We start from the raw sequence: 6,962 nt of genomic DNA on the forward strand, positions 1-6,962 counted from the left end.
CTGCGCATGCGCACGGCGGTGGGCGGGAGGGCTCTCAGCGGCGGCGGCCCTGAGGGAGCCGGGGGCCGGGATTCGGCCTCCCGCCCGGGTGAGAGCTGGTCTCCCGCTTCTTTCTCCTGCTTGGTCGGGCGGCGGGGCCGTTTCGGTCGGTTTTACTAAGCTGCTGCGAGCGGAGGCGGCGCCTGTCACGGCCGCAGCGGCGGCAGCAAGCGGCCCGAGCGTGGAGGCCTCGGGCGCTTTGTGCTTGTACAGGAGGTTTGAGACCCAGGCACCTCAGCCTTGAGAAGGTTATCCCTCACCCTACGCTAACGCAACCGCCCGGATCGGGAACAGATCTGAGCTGAAAATACCCCCGTTACCTGCTTGGTTAGTTTTAACGTCAGTTTCCTAGTGCCGTTCACCGTACACCTAGGCAAAGGCTAGCGACCGCTCAGAGCGAGGGCAGGTGCAGGAGCAGAAATAAGCATTTCACGACAAGGAATGAGCAAGATCATTTATTTCATTTAGCGGCGGCCCTGGGCTACGCCAACTGGGTGTGCCCCCGGTATGTGGTTTGTATAGCGTGGGGACTGAAAACCTGCAGACCTGAGTACCAACAGCAGCCCCTCCTATTTATACAGGGTCCTGATTAATATCAAGGAAGCTGCTTCAAACAAAATAGCAGCAGATGCCCCTCCTTATCTTAGGATCTAGGTTCTTGTGAGTCATTTGAAGTCTTACCCGGGTCAAAATCGGTGCCAACTTCCCACGCAGAAGCATTTTCTTACTGTTCAAGTGTCAGGGAATTACAGACAGGGGAAGGGTCTATATTTTTAGCACTACACAACATTTTAGTGAATGATCTGATGTATAAGTAGAATAAACAAAGCAAGTGGGGCCCTGATCACTTGTGCCATTTATGCTGTTATCCTGCATGCTCAGTAATAACCTTGGAGCAGTGGTGACGGAGCTGAAAGGGGACCAACAGCAATAGAAAGAAGCTCAATGCTCTGTTACCTTCAAGTAGGTCCCCAGAGAACTACAGACCCAGTTCTCCTTCAGCGTCACCAGTATCTTCAGGATCACACTTCTGCATAACTGCAGAGATACAAAGCCTCAGCCAGTGGATGTACCCCATGGTGCCGACACGCAGAGGTCCCTGCAGCCATGGAGATGGTGAGCAGCTCACATGATCCCCAGAGTCTCAGATAAGGCCTCCCTGCTCATATCACTGGCAGGATTCCGTCCAGGAACAGTCAGAGCCTGCAAATCTGACCTCATCCCTCAATTCTTTTAAGCCCACTTGTCAGGTTTCTAATGAGCCCTTCTCTGTCACACCCTACGATGGTTTATAAATAAACTATGAAAAGACATTAATAAGAAATCCTTTTTGCCTTGCCCATTGCCACGTAAACCAGATGGTATGGGTCTTTGGCTGGTACTGTCTGTTTGCTTTTGATATCAGTAATTAGACACACCTCTCAATAGTACAGGACAATTTTTTTTCTTGGATGGTTCTGAGGTAAATTATCTTGTTAGTGGCACCAGCACCTGAATAATAGTTTTAGTAAGACACATATATGACAATCCACAAGCTAAAAATTTGGGTGCTCAGAATAACAGTAATGTAAGCAGTATTCCTATTCCCTTATAGTCCTATCAGCTGCCTCATACTTCTCAGTGATAGCACTGGCAAAAGGGAAGAAAAGACAATTAGAAAGAAACTATTGACGTGGGGTAGATCTTCAGAGAGGCAGAATAATTGAGCAGAGCTGTGATTAGAAGCCAATAGTGGAAGTACTTGATTTTTAACAGGATTTTAATTTATTACCAGAAAGGGTACCATACAACAAAATTGTTCTGTGTGTATTAATGAGTTTGAGAATTTGCAGACAACTGATTCGAATTCACTTTCTAAATGAAGGTCATAGATAAAACGCTCTGAACTCCAGCACCTTCAGTTGAGGTCATTGAACTCTGAAGTTATAATCACACTGGTTTAAATCATGTATGTAAAATACAGTAAGCACTGAGGATCAGGCTGCTGATCCTTTTTTCCAAACCTTAGGATATCACTAAAACCACACCACTCCCTCCCAGCTCTGCTCCTCAGGATGGATATGTATGTGTGGGGTATTGCGCAGTTTACAGTTTCTCCATCTGACCCCTCAGGCAGTTGCAGCAATAAGCAGATTTATCCTGGAACACAGGCGCTATGTGTAGCCTTCTGCAGTCCTTTATGACTTTCCCTGACCTGCATTAGTGCTCACAGGTAATCAGCCCTGGTTCAGAGATTGCTACCCCTAGTTTGATGCTCAGTAGACCTGTGCCACTGACTATATATAATGAATATTCATTAATCCCACCCCAGCCCCCATTCTGGTTGGTAGACATGACTACTTATTTAAATGCATTCATTTCTGGCAGGAGTAGTCTTCCTTTGTGAAGACAAGCAAAACAAGGATTGAACACTTTAGCGTGGTGTGCATCATCCATTAGCTGCTCTTCTTCCACATTCTGTAATAAATCTCCACTTACCTTTGTTTATCCCTTACTTCCGAGATATTTTTAGACTATCTTATTTTGTCTTTGATGTCTCTTGCTGTTCATAACTCATTTTGTCCATTTGCATTTCTAAATTAATTCCTGTTTTCTTATTCTCTGTATATACTTGCAGACTCAGTTATGGTTAACTGTCTTTTGGAGTTTAATTTTCTCAAAGAGCACTTGTTGCATACTTATTGCTACACATTTCTCTTACTATGCTTCCTATCTTTCCTTCCTATAGAGAAAATTTGCTTCCAATTATTCTCAGCAGCCTTCGTTCTTGAGATCGTCTTCTCAAAAGACATTACCTTTTGGTTCACTGACTTTTCAAAAGTCTGCTTTTTTCCTTATTCCAAGACTTTTGTGCTTTTTCCTTGCAACAGGTCAATTCCATGTGTCATTACTACTTTCAAACAAGCTACCTTCCCTTTCTGAATTTTCAACCAGTTCCTCCTTGTTTGAAATCAGAAGTAGCAGCTTGGCTTCCTGTAGTGACTTCCTCTATTTCCTGAGACAGGAGTTGATTCCAGTGTACTCAACAAGCTTGATGGACTGGTGGGGGCCTGCCAGTTCACTTTTCCCACCGACAGGTAGCTGAGGCATATCTACGCAGTAAAATATAGTGCTCTGAAAGAGTGAGCTGAGCTGAATCAGTGCAGCTCTCCTCTGAACTGAGCACCTGCACTGAGAAGTTGCAATGAGATCTCTTATTCACATTCCTTCTAGTCCTGGCTGGCCTGATCAGCTACGTGCCACCTTCACCAACATGTGAAGAATATCTGCTCTCCAAGATGACTCTTGTCTCTTTCTCAAGAGTGATTTGTGCAGCACCCTTGAGCTGCTTATTCAAATTGACAACTGTTGATCAGATCTCAAAACCAAATAGTTCCCAGGGAATTTTTTCCTCAGAAATAATGGGGTTTTTGCATATCCAGGAATGGGACAGTGACCTCCTTCAAGGACAATGACTTCCAGCTGGAGACAAATTCATTGTGAATGCCTGGTTTTAGCTTAGTATGTTGACAGGCTGAATTGTTTATTTAGGACTTCCACTCCAGTTTTCAACCCCTTAAATTCCTCTCCAGAGTGAACATTTGAAAGCTTCAGTCCTTCCTGCAGCTTATCCCTGTTAGTGAATGTCTTGGTAAACCTGTCTGAAAATCTTTTGGTCCCTGATATTGCCCAATCAGTCTCTGGTCAACCCACTGCCCTTTTTGCCTGGTCTGGATAAATCTCCAAATACTGTTCAGAATTCTTGTGGTTGTCTTTACTTTCTTCAAATTCTCTGTCTCACACAGGTTCACCAGGGACCAGCAGAGTTGAACAGGAATGCCAGGCACTGCTACCACTGTAAGCCGTTTCACAGCTCATACCAGTGCTGCAGTCAAGGTTGATGAAGGCACTAATTCTGTTGACTCTGATGTAATCCACAAGCCATGTTTCTCTGTCACACAGAAATCCAGGTACCTGTCTCTTCAGGGAAAGTTCTGACTCTTCTTGCAGACAGGCAAAGCACAATCCTGCTGCCCAGCCATGTGGGCACGCTGCTACCACAAATATCCTCTGCAAAAAGCACAAAGTTCAGCTTCACTTAGTTCTTACTTGTTACCACGTTGGTCCTTTATTATTTCACTTACTTCACAAGACTGAAGATTTTCAATACCTCTTTGTCCTGGTTTTGGCTGGGATAGAGTTAATTTTATTTCTCGTAGCTGGTATAGTGTTATGTCTTGGATTCAGTATGAGAAGAATGTTGGTAACACACTGATGTTTTCAGTTGTTGCTAAGTAGTGTTTGGACTAAGTCAAGGATTTTTCAGCTTCTCAGGCCCAGCCAGCAAGAAGGCTGGAGGGGCACAAGAAGTTGGGAGGGGACACAGCCAGGACAGCTGACCTAAACTGGCCAAAAGGATATTCCATACCATGTGATGTCATGCCCAGTATATAAACTGGGGGGAGCTGGCCTGGGGGGAATCGCTGCTTGGGAACTAACTGGGTATTGATCGGCGAGTGGTGAGCAATTGCATTGTCCATCACTGGTTTTGTATATTCCAATCCTTTTATTATTATTATTGTCATTTTATTATTATGATTACCATTATTAGTTTCTTCCTTTCTGTTCTATTAAACTGTTCTTATCTCAACCCATGAGTTTTACCTTTTTCCTTCTGATTCTCTCCCCCATCCCACTGGGTGGGGCAGGGAGTGAGTGAGCAGTTGTGTGGTGCTTAGTTGCTGGCTGTGCTTAAACCATGACACTCTTCCATTTAGCCTCAGTTAAGGCTCATCAGCTGTAACTAATTTTGTGGTTACCTTTAGAGCAAAGACTCACTTGATGATCACTAGCAATAATCTCCAGAGTAGCAGTGTTATCAGTCAACAGTTATGCACTGCAGTGTGTGGTGTTTCTTACCTGGGATAATATTTCATCTCCTTTTCACCTCTTTGAATTCTCCCTGCTCCACCTTTCAGAGGAGAATGTTTTTAGGCACCCTTTTGATAAGCCCTTAGTGCCTTCTCATCCTCTGCATCCAGCTTGCTTGAGCTTGCCGTGGCATAATACCTCTCCCTCAATTTTCCATACTGCCAGCAAAAGAAGGAAGAAATAGGTGGAGGCAGACTCCATTCACTAGATACCAAGAGATGCCCCTACCTCATTGCCTGGGGTATGTCACCACAGGAGTGTGGTCCTCAGGTCTTCTGCAGGGAGTCAGTCCTGTTATTTACAAAGCTGAAAAGTACCATACAATCCTTAATTTTTGTTAATTATACAAACTTTTAAACTCCCAGTGGACAAACTAAGTCAACCAAATCGATCGGCGGGAGTAGCACGTAGTTTTCCTACTGATAACCTATTTGCATGTTTAGATAGACCATTTGCATGCATAGCATGGTACAGTATGGCTTAATCAGCTGTTTATTTTAAATCCTTAATGAGTTGCGCCTTCTGGGCTGCTGTATTTCGTTCACAACCAGTAAAAGCAGTAGGATTACCAGTCTGTATTTGAGCTTATGAGTGGCCTCTGACGTCACAGATTCCAGAGAAACCCTGTGGTTGCTTTCTCTCCAACTTTAGTATTTTCTTTAATGTCAGTTGGGACAGCTTTATTCCCAAAAATATTATGAAACAAGTGGGTAGTTCCCAGTTCAGTAAAGGCTTTGAAGATGCCTTTGAGACAGTATGTTACCCCAAAGCATTGAAGTCTGGATAAAATTCTTCGTACTCACATTTGATTTTTACATTGCATGTGTTTGAACACCATAATCAAAGCTGATCATTTATTTTGAAGTGTGTTTGAATGGTAGAGGTCTTTGCAGGCAAGTACTGTCTATCGAACCATTTAAAACCTGGAATTATTACTGCACTTTCAGTAACACAGTGATTTTCTTTTGCTTACTGTTTAGGTAACCACATGGATTTTTTTTTATTTTTTTTCCCCTGAACTGCTATAAATTCAAGTGTACTTGCTTTCTTCTCTTATTTTTCTCTGGGTGTCCTACCTGAGGTCTAGAGCAGGACTTTGACTGGCTGCCAGATGCCCACCAAGCTGCTTTCTCACTCCCCCTTCTCAAAAGGACAGGGGGAGAAAATCAGATGAAAAAGCTCGTACATTGAGATACAGATAGGGAGATTGTTCACCAGTTACTGTCATGGGCAAAAGATGCTTGACTTAGGGAAATTAATTTACTTTATTGCCAATTAAAAATAGAGTCGGGTAGTGAGAAACAAAGACAAAACCAAAAACACCTTCCTCCCCCCTCTTCTTCCCAGGCTCAACTTCACTCCTTCACACCCAACTTTTCTACCTCCTCCCCCTAAGCAGCACAGGGGGACGGGGAATGGTGGTTGCAGTCAGTCCATAATAGTCTCTCCTGCTCCTTCCTCCTCATGTTCTTCCCCTGCTCCAGTATGGGTCACCCACAGGGTCACAGATCCTGCCAGAAAACCTGCTCCAGCGTGGGCTCCTCTCCATGGGCCATTGTTCCTGCCAGGTGCCTGTTCCAGCGTGGGCTCTTCACAGGCTGCAGCTTCCCTCAGGGCACATCCCCCTCCTCCGGCTTGGGGTCCTCCCCAGGCTGCAGGTGGATATCTGCTCCACCGTGGACCTCCATGGGCTGCAGGTGGATATCTGCTCCACTGTGGACCTCCATGGGCTGCAGGGGGACAGCCTGCCTCACCGTGGTCTTCCCCACGGGCTGCAGGGGAATCTCTGCTCCAGCGCCTGGAGCACCTCCTCCCCCTCCTTTCTCACTGACCTGGGTGTCTGCAGGGTTGTTTCTCTCACATTGTTCTCATTCCTCTCTCACAGCTGCTGTGCAGTATTTTTTACCCTTTCTTAAATATGTTTTCACAGAGGCATCACCAGTATTGTTGATGGGGCTCAGCTTTGCCCAGCAGTGGGTCCATTTTGGAGTCAGCTGGGACTGGCTCTGTCC

Source organism: Haliaeetus leucocephalus, unplaced genomic scaffold (assembly GCF_000737465.1).
Source record: "Haliaeetus leucocephalus isolate CR32 unplaced genomic scaffold, Haliaeetus_leucocephalus-4.0 Scaffold555, whole genome shotgun sequence".
NCBI classification, from domain to species: Eukaryota; Metazoa; Chordata; class Aves; order Accipitriformes; family Accipitridae; genus Haliaeetus; species Haliaeetus leucocephalus.